Raw genomic sequence first — 26878 nt, 5'->3', positions numbered from 1 at the left:
GAGTCCACCAAGCTACTCAGATAAAAAGAAAAATCTCAACATTCAATTGAGGCCAAATGTCTGTAACTTGAGTCTAAATAGAACCAAATGTTGAGCTGTTTCCTATCATGTATAAAAAGTATGTGAACGACGAGGTTTCCACTTGTCATGCAGACGCTGTTGGAATTGTGGGAATGCAGCCCGGAGAGAGAACAGAGAGTCTAGGGCATTTGCTTTCACACCTGTCTTTTCCATGACATTCATATGCAAGAGAAATAACACTGCCAGCAATGTCTCAACACAAAGGACATTTAAATGTGCAGGACATATCAGAGATGGTGACAGACTTCAAACAGAATTCCCTTGTTGGAAGATTATACCACGTTCAGATACTACTTTCACACTTAGCTTTTCCTTGTTTTCTGTTCACACAGCCATTTGCTATCTCTGACACCAGGTGTGTGGGTGTTTCTCCCCACATGCCAATCAAAGCAATCCTCCAGGGAACACCAGTCAGTGTCCTCCAATGCAATCCAGTACTGACACTATTTACAGGACCATAGCCTCAGACCCGATGGAGTAAGGGATGTGTCCCAGCAGATGGCTCCATCCCAGACACAGGTATAAGCTCTGCTTCTGAGCAGCAGTACACATACACGGCATGACTACTATACTATACTATACTATACTATACTATACTATACTATACTATACTTTAATTTGCTAGTGGATTAATTTCCTAGTGTGATTCTCAGAACTCAGGAAACCACTAGAACTACAGGATTACTAATAAAGAATGTGAAGGGCTGGAGAGATGGCTCAGGGGTTATAAGCATTTGTTGCTCTTGCAGAGAATTTGGTTTCTGTTTCCAGCATCTACATCAGAAACCTCACAAACACCAGTACCCCCAAGTTCTAGGGGATCTGAGGTTCTCTTTCAGCTTCTTTGGACACTATAAGCACATAGTGCACTAGCAGGGGAACATACATCAACTAACTAACTAAATAGCAAAGGATCTGTGAAAAAGATGGGAGGAAAAACAGGCAGAAGTCAATGCACAGGGTCAGGGAGAGATACTGGGGTAAGGGGTCCCTAAGCTCTCCTTCTGCCAGCCCTGAGAACCTCCATGAGCTCAGTTTCAAAATGTTTCTGGAAGTTTCACTCTATAGAGTGATTCATTGATTACATCAGCTGGCCACTGGTGATCATTGAGTCTGTCTTCCGTTTTCAGCCTTTCCATTCCCCAGAGGCTGTGGGTAGGAAAGCCCTAACTCTCTAATCATGCTTTGATGTTTGCTGTAACTAACCCAACGCTGAGACCACTCAGGAGCGCCCAGCCACCTGTTATTCCCTTGCCATACAAAAGACTCTTACCACTGCCCAGAGCCAAAGGTGCCAGCAGCTGTATGCCAGGAAGCAGATAAAAAGAAAATAATGTGTATTTATTATGTGTCAGGGCTATCAGAGATTTGAGCTATCAACCATTCTCTCTTAGAACATACATGGGAAATCTTGCAAGTGTTAGGGTTAAAAGACTAGCTGACCCGGACTTCACGTTAAGGAAGAATGCCTGTCCCCTCTGCAGACATGTCTCCCTGCAATGGATGAGTGTCAACATTAACTCAAAAGCCAGACCACACGCACACACAGAATATTAATATTCAGTAAACAGTCATGATTGCAGCCACCCGGCACTGAATCTGCAGCGGGAGTGTTCTCAGCCTGCCTTTAAAAAAGTGCAGCTGTTACATTGATGGGAGAGAAGCCAGGGCGCTATCAAGGAATAAAGATGGTTGAGTCTGATTAGTTCTGGTGGGTGGCATCTTCCAATGCGACTAATTCGATAATACCAGAGCATTTCTAAGGGGAGAAAGAAAATAAGGATAATGTTATGTAAATAGATACATTATTATTTTCATCTCTTCTGACATCAACCATCCTGGAACAACCCACATGGCACAGAGGGAGTGAAAAGCAGAGGAAGCAGCCACTCTCTTTTCCGCAGAGATTTATGTGATGGGCTGACATTTTGGGCCAGAGAATGGGGAGTGGACCCAAGGCTGGCTGGCGCTCCTAACTGTAATAACTCACACTCACAGAACGTAAGGTACATCCATGGCCCTTTGTTGGCAGCTTCACACTGATAATGGGATTTAATCTTCACTGCTGCTTGCACAGTCAGTACTGTGAATGTGGTCTTTTTGTAGACGTGGAAATGGAAGCAGGAAGGAATTAGGTAACTTCTCAAGGCCATATTGTCAGGAATGAAATTTGGTCTCAGACAGGCCTGCAGTTCCTGTAACCATGGAGCTCTATTGTCTCTCAAAATCAACTAAGTTAGGAGGCCTGTGACAGATAGCCAACCAGGTGCCTCACTGTCTATTTCTAAATCAGTATTTGTGTATGTGTGTGTGTGTGGGGGGGGACATAGTGAATCTTTCATAAAACTATGTTTTGGGAATGTTTCCCATTAAGCCAAGCCAAAGGCATCTTTTATGCTATTGTCTTTAAAATATTCCCTTTCTACCTGACTTTATCCTCCCTTTTCTCTTACTCTTACAGCTAGTCTATAGAAGAATTCAGTAGATATCTACTTAGAAAGTCAGATAGGCAGGGAAGGGCTTAGACTAAAGTTTTGGTTTAAGTTCAGTGACATGGTTGTGGTTTGAACATAGACATCCCCCGAAGTGGCAGTTCTCAGTCCATGGGTCATGACCCTTTTGGGGGTCACATACCAGATAGCCTGCTATTAGATATTAACATTCTGATTCCTTACCGTAGCAAAATTACAGTTACGAAGTAGCAACAAAACAATTTCATGGTTGAGGGTCACCACAGCATGAGGAACTCTATTAAAGGGTTGCAGTGTTAGAAAGGTTGAGAACCACTGTCAAAGATGTGGTCCCCACCCATGTCATTAAGGACCGATGATGGAACCTTCAAAAGTTGGGGCCGAGTGAGACCACACATCACAAAGGGTGGTCTTTAAGGGTGTGCACTGGAAGGGGACATTAGGATCTCAAGGACTTCCTGTTTCAATTTGTTTCCTGGCCAGGGTGAGAGCAGCCTGCTGTGACATATGCTCCCTTGTATGGTGCATTGTCACACCACAGGCCAAAGCAACAGGGCCAACTGGTCATGGACAGAGACCTCCAAACTGTGAGCCAAAAGAACTCTTTCCTCACAAAAGGCGAGATAAAAAGCAGATATGAGCAGAGCAGAGGGATCAAAGATCAGAATAAAATCTATTCCATCTGTCTTTCCAAATTTAGTCCAGAGTGTATGGTGAGGCTCTCACTCCTTGCCTGCCATTTTTCCCATATCTACTCAGAAACTTACACCACTTCCCAAGCCCGGTCTACTTCCTGTGACCAAGACACAATAAACTCATTGTGCACTGGGGCCAATGTCCCAGCTGTCCCCTCTGCCAGAACTGCTGTGGCTGCTTCTGAGCATGTCTTCCTTGACCGTCAGTTCCTTCAGAGGGGACTCTGCACAAGTCAGCTAGCCTCTCTCACCTGGCCCGATTTTGATTCTTTGATCCTGGCATCATCTTCTAGTCTTATATCTTATTACTTTTCATAGCTCCACTTCTCCTCAACTAAAAAATAATCTTCATATGAGGACTGGGCAATAGGTCTTTTCATTACTGCATCCCCAGTATCTTGCGGGACCACTATAATTCCACACCGCATAAAGGATTCATAAGTAAATTTGGTTACAAAGTTTTTAAAGTACTTAAATATTAAGTAATCATTTAAATCCATTTTTGATGGTTAGCAAAGCTTAACATTTAAGCTAATTAGGAGACAAAATCTTTTCTTTCTTTTTTCTTTCAATTTTTTTGAAACAGAACTAAACAGTACATCTAATGACCCAGTTAATTGACATTTCAATATTGTCACAGATTTCATAGCCTGCTTCACGTCCTTTTTCATTGTGTAGACTGTCAGTTGCCTGTGGAAAAGTATTCAGCTGATGGAATGGCTCGTCTAGACCCACACACTTTGACATAAATGTTAGCATTTTCTTCAAGCTGCTTCTAGTAGATAGCTATGCCTATCAAAATGAATTCTGAATTCAAAGTGATTTCTCTCTTTCCTTGTATCCTCAGTGGGGAGGTCAAATATTCAAGTTCTAATCACAAGTCACAACCATATGTGTTTGTGTGTGTGTGTGTGTGTGTGTGTGTGTGTGTGTGTATGTATACATGTGTGTGTGTATACATGTGTGTGTGTAATAGAGAAATTCCAGGGGAAAACGTTTGAGATCTATAGGTATTTATTTTACATGTATGAATGCTTTGCCTGTGTGTATGTATGTGCCTCATGTGTGTGCCTGATGCTAACATCTGCAGAAGGTGTCAGGTCCCTGGTCCCACAGTTAAGAATGGTTGTGAGTCATCATGTGTGTTCCGGGAATTGAGCTGGGCCCTCTGTAAGATGTAAGTGCTCTTAACCATCTTGCCATATTGAAGGTCCACAACCTTACTGTTTCAAACCTAATGGCCACATTCTTATCCAAACCCATTTGTATTTCCTGTACAGAGGGGACAGAAACTCAGACCTCATGATTTTGAGGCAAGCACTATACCACTGATTTATACTCTCAACTGTAAAATACTATTATTATATAAAATTCCTATGTAAAATATGGGATTATTTTATGTCTTAAAAGCAATATCTAGTCTTCATGTGTGGTAAAGTTTTTAAGTAAACTGTACTCAAAACACCTCAGGGTTTATTAAGTGTAGGTGTATTTTTCCTTGGTGCCCTAAAAAGACCTGGGAAATTTTGAGAACAACATAGGCTCTTAAGGTCTTTGCACCAGCAATGCCTTGGGCATAAAGAACAGCCCTGGGGAACATCGAGGAAATGTACTTAAGCTTTTCTGTTTCCATTTTCCCTGGTGGCAGTTTGAGATCAGCATCCTGTAACTGACTTGGTTTCCAGAGAGATTTTCATGTCTGAAGTGATTTGAATAAGAAGCATCCTTTATTGTTACTAGGGATGCATCCCCTCTCTTCACTGGGTCTCTCCTAAGGAAGGATGAGCCTCTGCACTATTGGCACCTCCAAAAGCCTTCTGACTTGAGAGGGAAGCTGTACCCCCATTAATAATAGACTTCTTTCCCTTCGCATAAACCGCAGATTACTTAACAGTCCTTTATGAAAAATTCTCATCACATAGAATAAAGACCAAGCAAGCTCAGCAAAGTAGCAAAAGGCATAGCCTGTGATGCATAGAAACAAAGGGCGTTGCCTGTGATGCAAAGAGCCTTCTGCCTCTCATCTTTTCTCCATTTCCTCCCGGGCTGCTGTCAATCACAATATACAATTGTGACGTTTTGTGAGATTACACCAAATGAGCTTGCATGTAATACAGATTCAGTTTTCTGAACTGGCTAGTGATTTGTTTAAAATTCTTCACTGGAAGTGAGGAAGAGAAAACAATGTTAGTGTTAAAGAATTGGCCAGTCTGTGTAAACTATGACATATTCACTTCAAATTAAAAAAAAATAACAGCGGCTCCGAAGAGATACACATCTCACTGTTAATCAAACTTGGAAATAAAATGATAAGGAACTTATATGTATGTTTCTGGTTTACTGAAGTTTCTATAGATAAAAGTCTTACTTAGGCTGGCTTCTGACGCTGTAATAGAATACCACCATCTAGGGAACTTATACATAGAAGTCTATTTGGTGGTTGCTTTCTGGAGACTGGGGAATGCCAGATTGAGAGGTCACATCTGGTAAGGGACATCACGCTCTTTCACAACACTACAAGGAGGAGGAGGAGGGCAACTCCTCCTGTCATGTGGAGAGAGAGCAAAAGTAAGAGAAAGTAAATGAAGATGGAGAAGGGGTATCCCCCCCTTTAAAGGAAGCCATTCCTACCTTGACAGCGTCCATCAATTTAGAAGAATGAGGTCCCTGTAAGTCACCACCAACTGCAGGTCACACTTCTCAGTGCTGTTCTGGGGTCAGCACAGCAACTCCCAGGGGTGAATTTAGACATAGAAACATTGGGAAATTGCTGAACACTGTCTGCAGTTTTGAGACTTTTGGGCCAAAAGAAAGTTTTTCTACAGTCATCCTTCCTTCTCTTATTGACTACTCTTTGCATTTTCCCTCGTCATGTTGTCTGATTGTTTTATTACTTATGATGACATGTCATTGGCATGGCTTCTGAGTGTCATCATCCAAAGGAAGTCCTTTTAAAGTCAAAATCTGAAGGGACTTACCACCTTTACAGAGCAGTTGTAGAAGGCATGGAGATCTCTGTGCTCACACACAAGCATGAATGTTAAACACACAGGGTTGTTGCTTCAAAGGAAGGGATGGATAACCTGTTATCCACCCAGAAGGCTGGGAATGGGTGTGGTTAGGAGCCTGGTGGCCTCTGTGTGATCTGTGAGCTTGTTCTTCTCGGTCCGTCTATAGAACCCATCTTCATAGACTTCCTAGTCTCAATGTAGTCATTTCTGTATTTAGCTTCCTTTGTTCTTCAAGGAGATTTATGTTTGCTTTGTTGTGCACACAGCATTGAGTTCATTATCACAGGAATACATTTTCACCAATTGTGCTGTACTTAAATATGCCTAAAATAAAAGACTCCGGGTCACACTGCAGAAGGTTGAACCAACACTGGCTGAGCCACCTTCCTTCTTCCCTCCCGTGGATGGTCACTGTGACGGCTGTGGAGACTGCAGAGATCCCTGTTAATGGTAAACGAAGTAGTAAACTATTTTTTACAGTTCAGACTATTCAATCCATCACTATGCAACTCCTCATTGGGTAATGTTCCCTGCTCCCAGAGAATATACAGCTTTCAACTAAATATATTGTAATAGTTGTAATGAACCATCTTTAATGAACTGAGATATACACCAGAAGAGCTAACATGTCATAACACTGAGCATAAGTTTATTTTAAAGTATGACTGAATTTAAGAAATCCTAGCAAAATTTGTGAATTTAACTGAGTGGTCTCTCTGGGAAGCTGTTCATTTATTTCAGCAATAGTGGTTATTCTGAGATATTTTTGGACCATTTCTTTGGAATTAATTTAAGAAAATACAGCATATTTTTTCTGAATATGTTAATGGCAGATCTTTCACTTGAGAGTAATCTGAATTTGGGAGATAGGCAAAAGTCATTGGTTTTTAAATCAATTTTGTGAAACAAATGGTGAACTTTCATTGTAATCATTGAATAAGATTATAACAAAAAAGAGATTAAAACAAAAAAATAAATCAACATGAGAAGACAGGATTCTCAAGCACTCTGATTGGTTTTCCTGAGGGCGTCAGAGTACATAAGAAGTTATGTTTTATCAGGCAATAAATACTTGTTTTTTTTAAATTTCATTATTGTTTAATTTACTTCAGTCCTCAGAGGGAAATATTTTAGAGTATTAGAAATCCTTTGCTTTAGTTATTCTTTTGAAACCTGGGGATGCCTCTCACCTCTGTGGTGCAGAGAGCAGAGCATTTGCAGGTATTCTGGGATGCATTAGAGAGGCAGCTTCTCCATCCCTGTCCACTCACGCGCAAGACAAATGACAGCAAACCATTAATCAGCAGCACAGCTGCTGGACACTGCCTGTGCTACTCACTGACATTTCAGGGAGGACAGACAGACTCTATGTGAAGACGATTCACCATGGGCGAAACACAGAAATATTAGCAACTGAGGCCTAAAGACACAAACCCAGGAAACACTAGACTTGAGGGAGCCCTGAAACATGAGCCACCTCATCAACTTTGGCTTCATCAGTGTTCCTGATTGACTTATCAGAGACTGGGCCTCACAGGGCCAGGCACTGTGTCCCATTCTCTAACATACTTCTCCTTATCTTCGTGGAGCTGACACTGTGATGACAAGGCAAGAAAAATAAATGATTATGTAGCATACATGCATCTATATCATATACACATGCATATATGAGAAAGATATATGTGTATTCATATGTATACATACGTATACACACAAACACATATACATACACATACATATGAATGAGAAAGAGAGAGAGTCCTATGATGGAAAAGTATAGAAGCAGAAATCCAAGTGACAGAGAGAAGGTTCTTGAAGAAGACATATATGGGTCAGGAAGGTATTTAAGACCAAGCCTGTGTGGCAACAGGAAGCTACCCTAGCCAGAATCTGGAACACAGGCTTTCTGGAGAGAAGCCGTATACATCAGGAAGGTCTAGGTTAGCAGGGCTCTCCTTGGTGTGGTTGAGAGCAACAGGCAGGTGGATGGACTAAGTGGATCAGGAGGGGCTGGTGGGAGATCCAAGTGTAGAGACTACTGCAGGCCCTGGGCTACGGGGTTTGTGAGTTTCATAAAGACTTGGAATTTAGACTCCAGGTGGTGCAGAAGCAGGTGGAGTTTGGGCCAGCCTGACCTACATAGTGAGTTTCAGGGCTGCAGAACATTCATCAGAAAATGGTAATAGGTGGAAATAGTCTTTAGAGAGAGACTCAAGTAAAAGGAAACTGTTGGAATGGGTCCTAATTCAATTCAATCTCACTGCTATCCCTATTACCAGGGAACTTTGGGCAGGACTGAAATTCCCCAAGGAAGCTCTTGTAAAGAGGCAGAGAAGGTCATGTGAGGATAGAAGATGGTTGGAGGGATAAGTCTGCAAATATGACTACAAACAAAGCAAGCACAGAGATTACAGGCCAAGCAGTCGAAGCCAGGACAGAAGCCTGGGAGAGATGGATCCCAATGGCCTCAGAAAGGTACAGCTCTGGGGTCACCTTGCTTCCGACTAGTGTCGAGGATTATGGGAGAAGCTCACCATTCCCTCAAGCGAGCCACTTCCTGGTATTAGGTTATCCCAAAGTCCCAAGGGAACCTCATTCTCCCTAGCTCTCTGTTGTCTGGCTTCCTGCTCGTACTCAGTCCTGATGTCTCTCTGTTGGAACAAATAACACAATATTAACAAATTATCTGTGTTACCTGTCTAGGGGTCTTGATACAGTTCATTTTCTCTGCAATTAAAAGTGAACACACACTCACACACACATACACACACACACACACACACACACACACGCACACACGCCCCACAACACCACTACACACACAGGCACAAAACAAGAGGATCCAGAAGCATAAATTCATTTTTCCCTGTTGAGATAGGGGTTTTAAATGGCCTAGGATGCAGCCTCCTCCCATCACTTCTGATTGGTCAGGTTAGACAAAGAAAAGTGGGCTGATTGGCACACAACAGTCCTGGCAGGTCAGTTGGAAAGCCATGGACCAGATGAAGGCAAAGTGGAAAGATTCCCATCTTGTTTATTTGTGCCCTCCCCCAAACCCCGAGTCTGTCTCCTTGCCCGGGTGCTAACCACTATACCCCATCAAATAGCGCCTGTCTCTTTTCTGTTTTTGAATCAGAGAGCTTCCGAGCAAAGCCCTATTTTTGTCTCCTACTCTTATGTTAGCACCTCGTGTCCACCTGTGTCGCCATCACTGAAAAACTCATACTGCATGCTCTCCTTAGTTTTTCCCAGCACTCTCAGTTACCCATAGTTATATTGCTCATTCTCTCCTTCTTGTATGTCCTTCCTCTGCCCTTGCTATATTGCCAAACTAGAAAGTACAGTTCAGGGACAGGGAGATTGACTGACTTAAGCTCACTGATGTAAGATATCCTGGAACGGAGTAAACTCTCAGTTAATGTTGATTGAATGAATAAGTACGTAATCAAGATACTAGTTAATCATTAAGATGTGATTGAGATGGATAAGGTCCTCCTCAGAGTTCTGTGCGTTATGGGACACTTTTGCATTTATCTTCCTCACTCATAGCTGATGCACTTCTGCCCTCTTGATCTATACCAATACAGATCTGGGGATGGCCTGCCCCTTCCTTTGTTCTTCCTCAAACAGCCACTCACTGATGCTTTAACATATTTTTCTGTAGCAATGCAGAGGCTGCGTGCCACGGAAAGACAGAAGAGCCAACAGTGGGTGGATGACAGATGTCCGTGTCTGGTCTGAAATTCTTTGGTCTCCCTTCTAGAATTTCTTCTGTGAACAGCTATTTGTTGCAGGCTCCACTTCCCTCTTGTCCTCCCTGGTCCCTTTCCTCTCTTCCCGTCTCTACGTCTCTACTTTCCTCAGGCTGTGCTTACTCCTTCTGCCCAGGAGCACAAGTTTATTCTTCTCACCGTTAGCTCACTTTGTTCCATGCTTGCTTCCCAGCCCCAGACCAAACAGCCTGCAAATTAGCTACCTACACAGTTTTGTCTGTTAGTATAACTCTGGTACCAGCTGGTAAAATTATTTATAATTTTATCACACTTCAGAGAATTATCTCACTTAATTGCCACAATAACCAGCTAGGGGAATAAATCCCATTATGGTCACCATCACGCTTGAGAAAAATAAAAGCCACTGGAAACCAGAAGCAATCTTCCCCAGGACAAACATCAAGGGCAACGTTTAAGTTTGACAAAAGCCTAAACCTGTAACATGGGAAAAAGTATGTTAAATACATATATAAGATATAATGCATATGCAATACTTACATATTTTAATAAACTATCAAAATGATACACAATTAATTGATCTTAAGATATAAGCAGATTTTCTCAATTATTATTATTTTTTGTTCCTATAGACAACTAAGTAAGACTGTTACAGATGTACAGTTCAGTTATATTCTAATGTCAACACTGGGGGACCTAGATGGCCTTAAAAGACGGAATTAGGCATATTTGGACTCAAACATACATCCAGAACTGGTCCAACTTAAGCATGTAGAATCGGACAAGCCTTGTGTGATGGTTAGTGTCAACTGTCAAACTGACAGAACATAGGGTTATGGAGGAGTTGGGTCTCTAGGCATGCTTGTGGGAGATTTTCTCCATTACATTAATTGATGTGGGTAGAGGCATCTAAATTGTGGGCAGGACCTTTCCTTAGACGGAACCCTAGACTGTACCTGACGGGGAAAGTGAGCTGAGCACACACATGCACTCAGTCCTCTCTGTTTCCAGACTGTAAATGTGACGTGACCAGCTGCTTCAGGCTCCTATTGCCTCAACTTCCTGCCCGCGTTGGCCTGTGCCTGACCATGAGCTACAATAAGACTTTTGTCCTGTAGGTGGCTTTTGTCAATAAGACAAAGAAAGACACTTCTTAACCCTAAGCCTTAGTTTCTGCATCTGCAGAATGGGAGTTGCTGAGAGGATTAAATAATGACGAACGTGTAAGGCATTGCGAAATATTCACCAGCTGTTGAGAAATGACACCCTGCACGTTACCTGGACAACACTAGAGAGAATCTCTGACATCAAGACTAAGCACTCTCCTTCCTCAGTGTTGAGGACAACTTGGGTTATAGTCAATCAAATAAAAATCAAATTTGGAAAATTTTATTTTATAGATTTGAGTAAAAGATTTAACTGGCCTCTCCCAGAGTCATCATGAGTTTCTCACATAGTAGCAACTCTCCCAAGTTGCTTAGCAACAACATCCCTTCCCATGGCCCTCAAACACAGACAAGATACTGCTGGCAGCACCTGGGAATTAAAGTCTTATTCTAAAGGGAGGATGGCTTTATATGAAGGGACTGAAGTCACCTGGATAAAGAATGAACTATTGTGGCAGCATAAATTTTCATAGGAAAATTCTTTATAAATATGTGTATCATGGTACCCTATATATAAACAACCATATTTTAAAGTATTTAGTTCCTTTAAAATGTAAGAAATAGCTAGGAGTATGATCTGATGTGAGAGAAATCAGATCAGAAAGTGGGAAAGAGACTTAACAATTCCTGATTTTTCCCTGATACAGTTGAGTTTAGGTGTAATTCACCAAAAGACAACCCATTTCATTTAAATGCATAGAATGGCAAGTATTGCTAGGTTCCCAAGCAACCTAAAATCCATTATTACTTAAGCATAGAAGCTAAAAACAATGGCTAGTGAGTGCCTCCTTGCCTTTGTGACCCCACCATGGGAGAGACACCAGTGAGATACAGAAGGGATGGAACTGGGAGAGGTTGGAGCTGCAACCTGAGCCCCCACAGAGATGATTTGGATTGTGATTTTAGGAAAATCAGAAAATATGAGGCAAGAAGTGATTTAGAAATGAGAAGGGTGGAGTCAGGCCATCACAATCACTTGCATTATATCACCTTGAGTAATATAATTCCTCTCTTTGTAAGAATGACTTAAAAACCTGCATAAGATCTGCACAAAATTGGGACCATCAACATCCTGTCTCGGGGCATGACTAGCCTCACAAATGGCCACCTTCAAGTGGAGATTTATATGCAGCTAGTGGTTGATCAGAGAGGAGGAGACATTTCTTTCAGTGGTATAGCCACATGGAAAGGTCTCATTATTTTATAAACAAATGCTCACCCATACGCCTATTAGCTAATCGAAGGAAACTTATGTGGTCACAGAAAAATACTCATGGAACAACAAACAGTAAATAAAAAGTCATGAAATCAGAAGAGGGATCTAGCAGGGAAAGGAAGAGGGTTGCAGGAACTGAGAACAGAAGTGTGTGTGAAGAAACGGGTATAAACTCTAATAATGAAAGGTTAGAACTAAGCAGGGATTCTTTTTAAAAAAATAATATGAGCTGTTTAAAGTATAGATGTGTGAGGGTAATGTCAGAAGCAGTCTTTGAAACGCTTCAAAGTCTTGAGTTTTCCTGAATGTTTTAATGGCAGGCTTTCCTGAAGGAGGGCGAGCCAACTTTAAAGGCTGTGCTCACTCTATTTTGCTTAAAATCACAACTGGCTCAGAATTGCGGGATTTACTTGTAACACTAAAACGTCAGAAGGTGAGGCGCTGTTATAGTAATTGGCTTTTTGTCACTGTGATTTAAATACTTTCCTGAAACCCCTAGGAGAGGAATGTTCATTTGCTCAGTTCCAGAAGATTCTGTGGTAATGGAAGGGGAAGGAAAATGGAGCAGGCCCGGTCCTGCTGACCAGGAAGCAGAGAGGAGGGGAACTCTCGAGCTCACTAGAGTTGTGGTTTAAATGTGACTTGTCTCCCACAGGCTCAGTGTTAGAACACTACGTCCTTTGCTGGCGGCTCTATTTTAGAAGGTTATGAGACCTTTAGGGGGAGGAGCCTTGCTGGAGGAAGTAGGTTATGATGGGCAGGTCTTGAAGCTTTAGAGTTTGCTCCATTTCCTGTCTACTTGCTTCCTGATTGTGGATTGTGTAACGTGATTAATGTGATTCGCCGCCTCAAGCTTCTGCCACCTGGCCTTCCTTCCCCATCCCGACCAGCTGTATTTCTTCTTACCTTGTGAGCCAAAATAAACCCTTCCTCCCGTAAATTGCTTCTGACCCCATATTTGTTCTCAGAAATGAAGAAAGTTAACTGTCACCACACGTAGCTTTCTCTCTTTCCCTTTTGACTCCGCTTTGGAGCCCCAGCCAAAGCAAGCTACTATGCATATTCAGGGTGATGTCTTTTCTGTCAATCTTTTCTGGAAGTGTTCTCACAGACACATCACATTCAAGAAGTGTGACTCTCTATCCCTCAGAGCAGTGGCTCTCAGCCTTCCTACTGCCGAGGCCTTTTAGTACAGCTCCTCATGTTCTGGTGATCCCCAAAACTGTAAAATTATTTTCATTGCTACTTCATAATTGTGATTTCTGCTGTTATGAATGTTAATGTAATATCTGATGTGCAGGATAACTGATGTGCAATCCCTGTGAAAGGGCTGAGACCACCACCTTTGATGATTCTAGGGCTATGTAAATTGGCAATTATGGTTAATCATTGTGAGTCTGTCTCCTGTCAATTTGATAACCAAATAAATCCTTTGAAACTATGATATTCCACCTCTGTCCCCCATAATGGCCCATGGTCCACCTCTAATGTAAACTACATCTAGTTTCTCTCAGTGAGCCCTTGTAGTCCTAACAACTCCAGCACGGCTGAAATGTCTAAGCATAGAGTCTTTCCTGAGACTTAAGGCAACTCTCTACTGTGAGGTCCTATAAAGAAAAACAATGCTGAGAAACAATGGCCCAGGATAAACATTCCCATTATAAAAGGGATGAATGGCTGCACAGTAAAGAAGGGTATGGCCAAATATAACTAAAATGCATAAGGCAATTATTAAACTCTGAAGCCCTATATCCAGTACCCAGGGTACAATGGGCTTGGGCAGCTCCATCTCTGTAGGCCCACATCTACAGTGACCACTCCATCTATAGTCCCAAAGCCTTTCTCTTGGGTTATCTTCATCTGTTGCCTACAGCTTCCCTTGGCAGACCTTCTGTGTACCACCTGAAAAAAAAATCCCAGGGTCTCCACTGTAGTTTAGGATTCATGTTCCCAGCCTCTTGTGTACAAACTTATCAAAGGCTCCACATTGCTTGAACTTCTTTCTTAAACATCTGAGTACATGTCTCAATGGTTTGCAAATCTCTTACGTGTTTTAGAGTTTTGGGTTTTGCATTAAGGTTTTTGATCCAATTGCAGTTGGTTTTGATACAAGGCGAGAGGTAGAGATCTAGTTTCTGTTTTCTACCCATGAATATCCACTTTTGTCAGCACCATTTGTTAACATGGTTGTTCTTTTTCTGAGGTATATTTTTGGCATCCTTGTGAAAAAAATCTAGTGTTTATAGCTGTGTGTGTTTATATCTAGGTCTTCTACTAGATTCTGTGGTGGTCTGAATAGGTATGGCCCCATAGACTCCCGTGTTTGAAATCTTGACCCATGGGGAGTGGCACTATTAGGAGGTGTGGCCTTGTTGGAGGAAGTACGTCACTGTTGGGGAGGGCTTTGAGGTCTTCTATGCATAAGCTCTACTCAGAGTGGAACATAGTCTCCTTCTGCTGCCTGTGGATCATGATGTAGAACTCCCAGCTCCATCTTCAGCACCGTGTCTGCCTGCATTCTGCCATGTTTCCTTCTATGATGATAATGGACTGAACATTATCTGAGTCTGTAAGCCAGCTCCAGGAAAATGCTTTCCTTTGTAAGAGCTGCCATAGTTATAGTGTCTCCTCACAGAGATAAAGCCCGAACTAAGGTCCCATCAGTTTATATGTCTGTTGCGCCATTGCCATTCTGGTTTAGTTTCTATTGTTTTGCAATACAGCTTGAAATCATATATAGAAGTAACAGCATCATCGTTCTATTTGCAGAGAACTGTGTGCTGGGTAGTTTTATGTCCATTTTATGCAAACTAGAGTCCTTAAGAAGAAGGAACCTCGATTGATAAAATACTGCCACAAAACTGGCCTTTGGGAAAGCCAAGTACATTTTCTTGATTGGTGATTGATGTGGAAGGGTTCAGCTGGTGCTGCCCCCAGGTTGGTGGTCCAAGGTTCTGTAAGAACTTGGGATGAGCAAGATATAACGAACAAGTCAGAAAGCATCACTCTTTGGTGGCCTCCACATCAGCTCCGGCCTCCACATCAGCTCCTGCCTCCAGGTTCCTGTCTGGAATTCTTGCCCTGTTTTTCCTCAGGGATGAAATTATAAGACATAAGGTGAAATAAACCCTGTATTTCCAAAGTTGCTTTTGCTCCCCATGTTTTATCACAACAATAGAAACCCTAAATAGGAAAACTGTCCTACTTATCCAGAATCTTTTGTGTTCCATATGATTTTTGTTTTAAACTTGGTATAGGATGACTAGGGATTTTGATGAGGATTGTATTAAATATGTATATTTTACTTGATAGTAAACTAATTTTCACAATATTATTTCCTGAAACCTATGAGCACAGGACACATTTTCATTGTCTATTATAACATCTAATTTATTTTTATGTTTACTGTAGCACTATTTACAGTATAGCCCAGGTTTGAGCCCACCTCAGTGTCCATTAGTAGAGGAATGGCTAAAAAAAAAATGGGGCTGTAAACACATTAGAATATGATCAGTCATAAAAAAGAATGGTGTTACATTGTTTGCAAGAAAATGGGTGTAGCTAAAGATAATTGTATTAAGCAAATCAAGACAGCTCAGGAAGACAAATATTGGATATTTTCTCTCATTGGTGGATTCTAGACTTTATAGGCACATAAAATTACACATGAACAACATGGGCGTTGAAATGAAACTATCTAGGGGAAACTATACACACACATACATACATAGAATGGCCTTATGTGCTACTGAATAGTATAATAAAAGTCAGAGAAGTATTTCGAATGATGCCCTGTGTACTATTAGCATTTCTTTGCTCCGAGAGTCTCTGTGCATTGCAATACACTTGGCCATATTCCTACCCCCAGTTACTAGAGGCCAGCAGCACCTCCTGTTCAAAGCTATGGCAGCTCCAAACATCTTTAGACACTGCTGAGTGTTTGCTGGTAAAGTTAACTCAGGAGAGATACAAAGGAATGAAAAAGAGGGGCTAATGAAGGAAAGATGACCTCCAGATGAGGGCTTCTTGGGTGAGGAAGTGCCCACTGCAAGTCCTAAAAATCTCCTTGGAATTAGAAATGCAGAAGAGAGAAGAGTTTTTCAAGTGTAGAGAACAGTTGATACCAAGGAACTGAGTCAGACATACAACAGCTGGAGCTTCTGTAGAAACTCAGGTCAGGTGTGTCATCATGGGCAGATAACTTTTTTATTTTAAATAAAATGAATTATGTGTGCATGTTATGTTCTTACTCATTCATGGCTTATATGTAGGAGTCAGAGAATAGCTTGCTAGAGCCAGTTCTTTCCTTCCATTGTGAGGTGCCAGGGATTGAACCTAGGTTGTCAGGCTTTGTGGCAAGTGTCTTTGCCCTCTGCACCATTTTGTTGGCCCCAGTGAGATCTTCTGAGCCTAGAGAGATAATCTGGTGAGTAAAGGCACTTGCTGGAGTTCAGTTCCCAGTACCCATATCGGGTGGCTCTGGGGATCCCATACCTTCTTTCAGCCTCCATGGGCACCCACACACATGCACACAGACACATACACATGAATAAATAGATAAAATAGATCTTTTTAAAATGCGTGTGTTTCTATTGGGCAGAGAATGTGGACCTCAAGAAACCTGCCCACTGCGCTCAGCAAGCCTGGGAGGGAGAAAGCAATGGTAAGCCAAGGTCTAGAGCTTAGAGACACTAATAAGCAGACAGTGGTGGGGATGCTTGTTTTGGCCATGCTCAGTTTGAGATCCCAGAAGAATACCATGGTGAGCATATTTGAGAGAGAGAAAGAGAGAGAGAAAGAGAGACAGAGAGAGGCAGGGACAGAGATGCAGAGAGACACAGAGATACAGGAACAGAGAATATGCAAAAATTCAAGCAGCCATGTCTGGAGCTTGGGAGATCAGAGCAAGAGGGTGATGTTTCTGGAATTTCGGACTTTTATAGCTTTTCTTCTTCTCTCTCCCATTACTCTTCCCTTTCCTTTCCCGGCCTTTTCTGTTTTTTCACCTCTGAATCTGTTGTGACATTTGTTCTATATTTCAACTATTGTCTGAGTGGCAATGATCATAGTAGCAATAACAAACTAATCACTAACTGCCTGTTATATTCCAAGCAAGGATCAGCCATTGCCAGTTTTATTTTTTCATTCTTTCTACCCACATGTTCCTTTGGTACATGTTTGTCCGTCAAGCTCTCTAGTCTTGCAATCAGGCTTCCTTATGTTGACAAGGCAGAAGTCCTACAAGCTCATTTTGATACAGAAGTACACAAATACTTAGGTGGCCACACAGCCTGAGTATGCCTTTCCTTTATAGTAGTGATTCTCAACCTATGGGTCGTGACCCCTTTGGGACTCAAATAACCCTTTCACAGGGGTTGCATATCAGATATCCTGCATATCAGATATTTACATTACAATTCATAATGGTAGCAAAATTACAGTAGTGAAGTAACAATGAAATAATTTTATGGTCAGGGATCACCACATTATGAGGAATTGTATTTAAGGGTCTCAGCATTAGAAAGGTTGAGAACCACTGGTCTAGAGCGTATGAGCTAAGAGTGATTGCAATGTGCTTTGGAAAAACATCAACAATCTGCACTATTTGCTGACATAGAAACATTATGTAAAATTTATATTTCAGGATTGAGTATAGCTCACGTCAGTAAAACTATCCCTCAGGGAGGTTGAGGCAGAAGGGCCAAAAGTTTAAGGCTAGCCTAGCCTACCTCGAAAGATCTTCCCTTAAAGAAACTTTCAAAGCCACAGAAAACAAACAAACAAACAAGATAACTAACTATCACTACTGATAGAATTCATGCCTGTGTAGGAACAGAGTCATACAAACTTCTTTCCACTGCTTATGTCCTAGAATGGTGGATTTTATGAGGCACAATGGAGACTCTGTGACCCTGAGCCCCACTGCAGTCATTGCATGTGAAAACCGTTTGAGTGCTACTAGCAGGGATCTGTGGTTGGAATTCAGTCCCTAGCATGAGTGTTAAGGGAGAAATTTAATCTTATTGTGATGCTAGAAGCAGCAGGAAGTGGTCTTGATTAGACAAGGTCATCAGGGCAGAGCCCCTAGGATTAAATCCTACTGAGTCCATAAGAAGGGGAGAGAAACCAGAGAGATAAGTGTATGTAAGAAGGGTGTCCGTCTCTTGCTATGTGATGCCCTGTGCCTCCAGACACCATCAGCATCAGCAAGAAGGCCATTAGGAGATCTAGCCCATAGCCTTGGCCTTCCAGAAGGTTGTGAGGTAAGTAATGGTTTTAAAGTAAGGTAGAAGCTGCAGTGATGGCTTAGTTGTGAAGAGCACTTGCTGTACAGACATAAAGACCCACGAAACAAAACAAAACAAAACAAAGCAAAACAAAGCAAAACAGAGCAAAACCAAAACAACTTCCTGATGCAGAGATGGAGGGAGGGAGGAGGTGGGGAGGAGAAAGGGGGAGAGGGGGAGAAGGGGAGAGGAAGAGAGGAAAAGAGGGAGAGAGAGACAGAGAGACAGAGAGACAGGGAGACAGAGAGAGAGGGGGAGGAAGAGAGGGATCTGACTCAGTGGAATAAGGCAGAGAGTAATGGAGTACCTGGCCTTCTCAGGCCATGAGCACACCGGTACATGCAATGTGCATATATCATATTTACAGCCCTCTTCCCTCAGACACAGCAATATATACACAAGTATCTTGCCCTACAAGTTACTTATGTTACAGTTTTGTTATGGTAATAGAGAATGGGCCCATACATATGATGCTTCTGAACTCTTCACCTACAGAAACTATCACTGTCATATACAAACCCTCAGACCTGGGTGGAAAACCCCACTTTAAGTTATATATAATAGTATATATAAGTATATAAATATAAATGTATAATTTATATATAAATTAAATAAATATAAAAATGAATAAACTCCCAACTAACCAGATAAGAACACATTTCACTGGTCCAAAATGACAGAATATGAAATATGCTAGTAAATAAAATCAGGTGCATTTACTGTGACTTAAACCTAGTTCTCCAGTCTGATTTTTGTTCTCCCTGCATCATTAAAACATCATTGATTTTCCAATATGCAAACCAAAAGACTATGAAATTTATCACAAATGGGAAGAGAAAATAAATCTTATTTCAAAAGCTGTATGGATGAACATATTCTCTGAAGGTCTCCACCATGGAAGCCTAGGGCATGATGGGAGCTCCGTATATATCTGAAAGTGGGAGAATGCATGGATGAATGAGTGAATACAGAAAGGGGGAACTATGCCAATGCACAGAGTTGTACAGGAGATGAGACTACATAGGATGAGACTGCCTCAGACAGTACACTTCTATAAGACAGAGGGGCCAGGGAGAGAGCACTGGGGGACACACTAGGAGAGAGGAAGATGAAAGAGAAAGCTAGCCAGCTCCAGGACTCAGAGGAACAGAGAGGTCAGAGTTCCTGAGGTTGCCTCTCAGGAGCTGTGAGTACTCTTAACTTTTCTGTGTCTTCTTTTGTCTTCCTTCACAGGACACAGGTTGTTCACTATTTTCAGCATCTTTACCCATTTATTCTACCATCTATAGACTATTTATCTATTATCAATCTGCCGTCTATCTATGTATCTATCACCTATCTATTTATTTGTCATCTACAATTTATCCATCTTTCAAATCTATCATCCAGTTATGTATCGCCTATTGTGGAGCAGTGGACAGTGCCAGGAAATGTGGTGAGGTTGAGTGGGCTAGGAAGCCCCAGTACCTCATACCAGAGGATGGCAGGGCTTCACCTGCTCCCAACCAGGCCCCTGTCATGTGACCACAGCACCTCATGGAGAACATTGTGACAGTTAGTCACATGGGGCAGTGCCCTGAAGACCCTCCAATGCACATGAGGCATGCCGAACATCTCAGACCAAGCCAATAGAAATCATCTGTTGTCAAACCCCCAACCTACCCCAAAAATGTATATAAGACCCTGTGCAGAAGGAATAAAGGTGTGAGAATTACTCCATCAAGGATTGTCTGAGAGCTTCTGTCAGCTATAACACCTTTTGAGGAAGAGTTCTCTCCTGAAGCTTTCACTGCTAGAAGCTGCCTGGGCCCACCATGATCACTTCCCACCTGGTGGCTTAGTTCCTAGCCCCTGAGCCTCGATTGCTAGTGGAGCCCCTTCCCCCCACTTTGTGCTGACTCGGGAGCATCTGCTCCTGTCAGCCCACCAGCCACATAGCAGAGTCTCACTGATGCTCTAGAGCAGCAGTCACTGCAGAAGAGAACATCAGCCACAACTCCTTGAGTACTCTAGCAGGGCCAGAGCCCGTGCAGATTTCCACAGATTACATCTGGCATACAGACTGGCAATCTATCTATATCTATTTATCATTTATTTATATATCTAATCTAGTCTATCTATTTATCTATCTACCTTTCTTACCTATCTAATTACATCTACCTATCCATCTATACCTATTATCTATCTATCTATCTATCTATCTATCTATCTATCTATCTATCTATCTATCTATTATCTAACACTTTTATTTGCCTAATCTATCCTCTATCTACCCATCTATAGCTATCATTTATCTAGTTATCTAATGTATTGTTTATCTAGCTATCATCTATTTATGTATCTATACTTATCTATAAATCTATCTATCTAATAAATCTAGGTATCTATCATCTATATCTATCTATCCATGCATTATCTATCTGTGAATCTATGAATTTATGTGTTTATGTATCTCCCTATGTATGTATCTATGTATCTATCTATCATCTATCTGTCATGCATGTGTGTGCCCACAACGTGTATATGGTCAATTTGAAAGTATTGGTTTTCTCTTCTGGTGTGTGGGTCCTAGGTATAGAGCTCAGATTATCAAGCTTGGAAACAAGCACTTTTACCCACTGAACCATCTTGTGGGTCCATTAAGCAGCTTTTAAAAAAGATTTATCCTATTTTTATTTATCTGTACCTGTGTATGTGGGTGTAAGTATGTGCACGGGAGTCTGTGTACTGGTGGAGACCAGCAGGGGGAATCTGATCCCCTAGAGCTAGAGTTACAGGCAGGTGTGAACTACTTGGCATGGGTGCTGGGAACCAAACTCTAGTCCTCTGAAAGTGCAGCAAGTGCTCTTAACCGCTGAGCTCTAGTCTCCATAGTCTTAAATTATTTCCAAGAACCTTGATGTCATATTTGCTTCAGAAATGCATCATGGGTATTTTATGATTGTTCCAAGAAAACTTACTGTAACAATTGGAAATGTCTAATACATCCACATACCATTCAGTTCTGTTCTCAAACAAGAAGCTACTACTTTCACAGATTAACTGTTTGTGAATTGGTGAAGGTAGCAGGATTTTGAAGAGCAGGCAGCCTGTGTGGCAGAGCAGTCTGGAGTCTTTCCCATCTGAGGACTCCTCAGAAGTGTCTTCTCTCACCATGTCTTGCCCAGTGCTCTCCATTTTGTTCTTCTTTATGCTGCTCCCCTTCTTTGTGATGCCAGGACATCCATCTGTATCTGCAGCTCTCACGTCACTGCTTGCTGAGTGCTGATGTCATCACAGATGGTTTTCTTCTGCCTTCTTCATCCATCTCCTTCCTTCACACTTCCCCATTGTGGTTGAGAGGGGACATATTCTCCTCAATGTCACAGCCCTTAATTGATGCATATTCTCATGATTATACACAGAAGAGCATCACCTCCACAGCCTGTCTCCTCAATTCACTTTTCTGTCACACTTACTCCCTGCCTTCTTAATGTTTCTAGCCTTCAGCCCTAATCTAAAATTTCCCAGCACATATTCCATGGAACAGAGGGCTGGGATAGCAATTATGTATAGAAAAAAGGAATCTGCGGTCAAACTGGTTTCTGAAAGGCTATATTTAAACCAATTCTTTAGAGTGAGACTTTCCGAAGCTGCCAGTCTGCCACGAATAGCAGAATCTTCAAGAGCTGGAAAAGATGCTCTGAAAATATTTGGCCAAAGAATTTCTCACTCATTTCCTTGAACATAGAAATTTCTCTCCTCTCTCTCTCTCTCTCTCTCTCTCTCTCTCTCTCTCTCTCTCTCTCTCTCTCTCTTTCTCTCTCTCTCTCTCTCTGTGTGTGTGTGTGTGCATGTACACTTTGCAAAATGCAGCCCATTCCCATTACAGAAACAATCATCAGAGAATATTCTTCACTGTTCTCTTAATTTTCTAGGTGCTAAACACTGGTTCAGAAGTTCACCTGCTGTAACAGGCAGCTAGTTAGCAGCAGACCCTGAATTCCTGCTCAAGTTTGAAGCAAAAGTCAGACCAGACTTCTTCATATAAACATGTACATAGCCATCAGCTGGCCGACCTTACACACAGCAGTGAGAATGGGTTAGGATAAAAGGCTGAGACCAATTTGGGGTGGGGGATGGGTGAACAGAACCAGACGAGGGCCTCAGTGTGGCCATATGGATGGCTCATATCCCTATCCAAGGGAACAGCATAGGAGGGGCACACCTAGAATAGCTCAGTGTCCAATATCAGCAACCGTATGACCTCTGCTAGAGGTAGAGATTAGGGAATGTTCTCACATATCCAGATCATTTGTTTTCTGTTGCAAATGTAAAATTCTCAGTAAGAGTTTACAGCAGAATGGCAGTCAATTTTAGGAAAAGAGAGATTCTGTAACCTCTTATCACATGGATAAGAGAGAGCAGATTCTTTCAAATAAAGCATGCTGTGGGAGTCATGTTACCTTCACAGAGATCATATTCCCAGTAGCAGTGGATTCCCCTCCTCCTGTTTATTTATTTGACCACATTCTGTTTTTCTAGCTGTTTGAGTTGAACTTCTGTGCTACTGGCTGATAACAGATCCAGGCCTGAGCAGGGCAGGCAGTAGCCTCACGTAACCTTAGCTGATAGAGTTTGAGAGTCATGCTTTGAGTTCTTATCCAGAGTTCAATATACCTGGGATTAATCTCTGAATCACAGCCTTTTACCTCTGCTATGGTAGCCAAGGAGCACAAGGGGCTTTCCCCAGGCAGGCCACAAGTTCCGTGTTGTGACAGGCACTCTGTTTTGAAAGTCATTCTCTTCTGAAGGCAGACCGTTTATTATATGTTATCGTGAAAAGGCCCTTGCCTAGATTCTGCTTAAGATTGGAACGTGATCTGTGTACCTGTCATGATTGGTTGAAATTTGCCTCATGTGTACAGGAAAACACAGACCCTCCCAGGTACAAATTTCAACCTTATCAAGTACTAGCTGTGTCACCACAGGTGAGTTACTCAAGCGCCCCAGATTTTGTCCCTCTCACCCACAGAAAGGTTGTACCCTAAGGGTTCCTTCACAGGAGGGAGATTATCTATTAGGAGTGGTCTACTCCCCACCCCTGGTCTGAGGAGGACTTATGGGCTATGCCAATATTGATTAGGGTGTTTTTCAGGTGTTGGGAACAACTACCCAGCTTGCAGCTAGTTAAACAGTGAAGATATTTATGGCCTCATGTGAGATGAAGTCTCAAGTCAGGAGCTCTGTTGCTCCTACTATCTAACAAGGTCCTCAATTGTTCAGGTTCCATTTTCTATCTCTGCGTAGCCATATACCCAAGGAGTTCATCAGCAGTAACTCCTCTCCTTGGTAATGAAGCCATAGATACCAGTGCTGTTCACCTCGCTATGAACACTTGAAGAGTTTTTCCTCTGATTTTTGGAGCCTAAGTTCTTTCTGTTTCTTTGTTCAGACCAACTAAACTTAGGCCTTCCTCTCTTCTGGTGATTTTAATGGAAGGTGCTGGCTGTATAGATGTTTATGAACCACCATGGTGAACAAAATACTGTGATTGTCCCAGACTTGTCAGGTCTCTGTTTAATATTACTGAAGGTATCTAGTAAGGAAGGAGTGTCATGAATGTTAAGATAAGATTACATCACATGGGCACTGGGGAGAGGGTTTTGTAAAGCTTTTGCAATGCATGCACACAATGAGATGAGTTTGGATCCCCAGCACTATATAAACTCTAGGCACATCAGTGTACACCTGGAATCCCAGATGTGCAGATCTTCACAGCAGAATCAGTATGCAGGCCATCACCAATGTGGATGGGGGACCAGCAAGGATCCTTGTCAGCAGATCAGTGTTTCTGAACCCTCCTATCGCTGAAACCCTTTATGTTGTGGTGACCACCAACCATAAAATTGTTTTCATTGCTACTTCAAAATGGTAGTTTTGCTACTGCTATGAATCATAATGTAAATATCTGATATGCAGGATATGTGGTATTTGACCCATGTGAAAGGATTGTTCAAAGTCCAAAGGAAGATCAAAGCCCTTTGGTTGAGGACCACTGCCCTAGATGAAGAGCTAAAGGCAATAAAAACTGTTATTAAGAGAGAAAAAGAGAATAGCATTTACCACAAATAAGCCTCCTAAATGGTTATCCAAACCCAAATGTTCAGCCTTAAAATATACACACACTACATCTGTATCATCTATATCATATCATCTATATAGTTTCTCTCTAATCTAATCTATCTTTATATCTCTTATCTATCATTTAACTATCCACCTGTCTATCTCCATCTATCTATCTTCTATCATCTGTCTGTCTATCTATCATCTATCTATCTATCTATCTATCTATCTATCTATCTATCTATCATCTATCTTATGTATATCTTTACAACCAAAACTAAATGGACTCAGCAGGTTGCATCTATATATTTATTTTCATATGCACATGTATGTGTGTAACAATAAGAGACAATGAATTTGAAAAGGAGTGGGGGGTCAGGGAAGGGGTTGGAAGGGGAGCAGGAAGGAGAAATAATGTGATAATATTTTAATTAAATAAAACAAGAAAAAAACGGTTACCTGTAGCTTGTAGTTTTTAGCTACCCCGTTTTAGCTCCTGGGTGGGCTGCACTACCAGCCACCTTTCCAGGGTCTCTTTGGATCCACTGATGAAAGACACACACACACACACACACACACACACACACACACACACACACTAGCATATCTTTAACATGACTTACTGGCTCAGTGGCTAGGTACACTAAGCCTCCCTCAGCTAGTGTGCCCTTCCCTCCGGTACTCCTGGCTAAACACCTTCCATATCAACCTTTAACTTTGCTGCCTGGTTACTGTCTGTGATGTCCATTGGTCTTTGTTGCCTAAGATGCTTCTGGGCTGCTCTCCTGTGGGCCTCTTTCCCTTTCCGCCTACATTTTGTATGACCTCCTCTGCAGCTCTGGAGTTTGTTCTGCCTCTTTCCCCCAAGTATCTCAATGGAACTTCTCTCTCTCCCTGCCTTTTAACCTGTGAAACTCTAAGGGTCTCTCCCCGTTTCCCTTTTCCCATCCATTGGTCGCTGACATTTTGATTGATAGATCAAAAACCAATTGGGGATAAGGACCTTCAGAGTCAGTACTCGCAGACTCCCAATTAAATTAAAGCGTCAGAACCACTCCCCTACGGTTACTGGTTACTGACTTATAGAAAAAGAACACTGTGGAAAGCCACTAAGACACCTGACGTTGACTTCTGGCCTCCGTACACATGCGCACATATGTGCACAAATACCTGCATACATGTGTACAAGCACCTGCAGGCACACGCAAAGACTGCAGAATTGTTTTAAAAGCCTAAGCCTTAGTTCGTATTCCCGCTTGATGATTATCAGTGAGCTTATCATTTCTAAGCTTCGGTTTATCCATCTAAGGATGAGATCCACAAATGCTGCCTGTTTTTCTGTCTGTTTCTGAGGACTCAGGCAAAGAAAACCTGTGAAGTTCTTAGAGCTACTTTGTTGTATGATTGGAAATGTGGGCTTACTTCTCCTCAGCTTGTTCCCGATCCTTCGATTCTCACCATTGATCCATCCCTCTGGCGTCTGGTTGGCTGAATCAGATAGGAATATTTTATGTCCCGTTTACGTTGTACCTCTGTGTAGTCAGCTGCTCATGAAAGGAAAACGGGATTAGCTTCCGAAACTGTTCCATCAAATTGAAACTGTTGCAATCCCAGCCTATTGTTCTGCCAGAGTATGATGTTAAATTTGGGATGTCAACTTCACTAAATTAAGAGACACCAAGGCTAAGCATTCATTGTTCTTGAATCTCCACAGGCACGGAACACACTCGTTTACAGTCGATAGGGGCCCCAGTTGGCTTCTCATTCGATTGGCATGATTGGAATTTCCCAGGAGCCTTGCCTGTCAGTCTGTGGATAGAGTAGGCAGATCTATCATCAGTGTGGGCAGACACTACCTAATCAGCTAGTAGTCCAACTTCAGTACAAAGACAGAGGACTGATGGCTCTTCGCTTTTTCCTCTGGGGATAGGATACCTATCTTTCCTGTCCTCAGGCATCAGAACTAGAGCTTCTCAAGAATTTAGACTCCAAGATTTGTATGGGTAGACTGCTCTGTTATAGTTGCCAGGTGTTCAGGTCTTCCTGTGAGAGTTACACCAATACAGTGGCTCCCAACCTTCCTAATCCTGCCACCCTTTAATGCAGTTCCTTATG

General features: G+C 42.1%; 1 long non-coding RNA gene across 2 annotated transcripts; it reads right to left on the bottom strand.

Moving 5' to 3' along the window:
- Positions 1–1623: 1623 nt before the first annotated feature.
- LOC116076172 lies at positions 1624–26878 on the bottom strand. 2 transcript variants are annotated; one of them, XR_004112849.1, is made up of 4 exons: positions 26186–26878; positions 8793–8909; positions 6226–6699; positions 1624–1840 (listed from the first exon to the last, which is right to left on the bottom strand). It is a non-coding gene; the product is annotated as an uncharacterized LOC116076172 (long non-coding RNA). The 2 variants fall into 2 exon arrangements; XR_004112848.1 differs by lacking the exon at positions 26186–26878 and adding an exon at positions 25223–25407.

This window comes from Mastomys coucha, unplaced genomic scaffold, assembly GCF_008632895.1.
Source record: "Mastomys coucha isolate ucsf_1 unplaced genomic scaffold, UCSF_Mcou_1 pScaffold4, whole genome shotgun sequence".
In the NCBI taxonomy this organism is placed as follows: Eukaryota; Metazoa; Chordata; class Mammalia; order Rodentia; family Muridae; genus Mastomys; species Mastomys coucha.
This window is presented reverse-complemented; position numbering and strand designations above follow the sequence as displayed.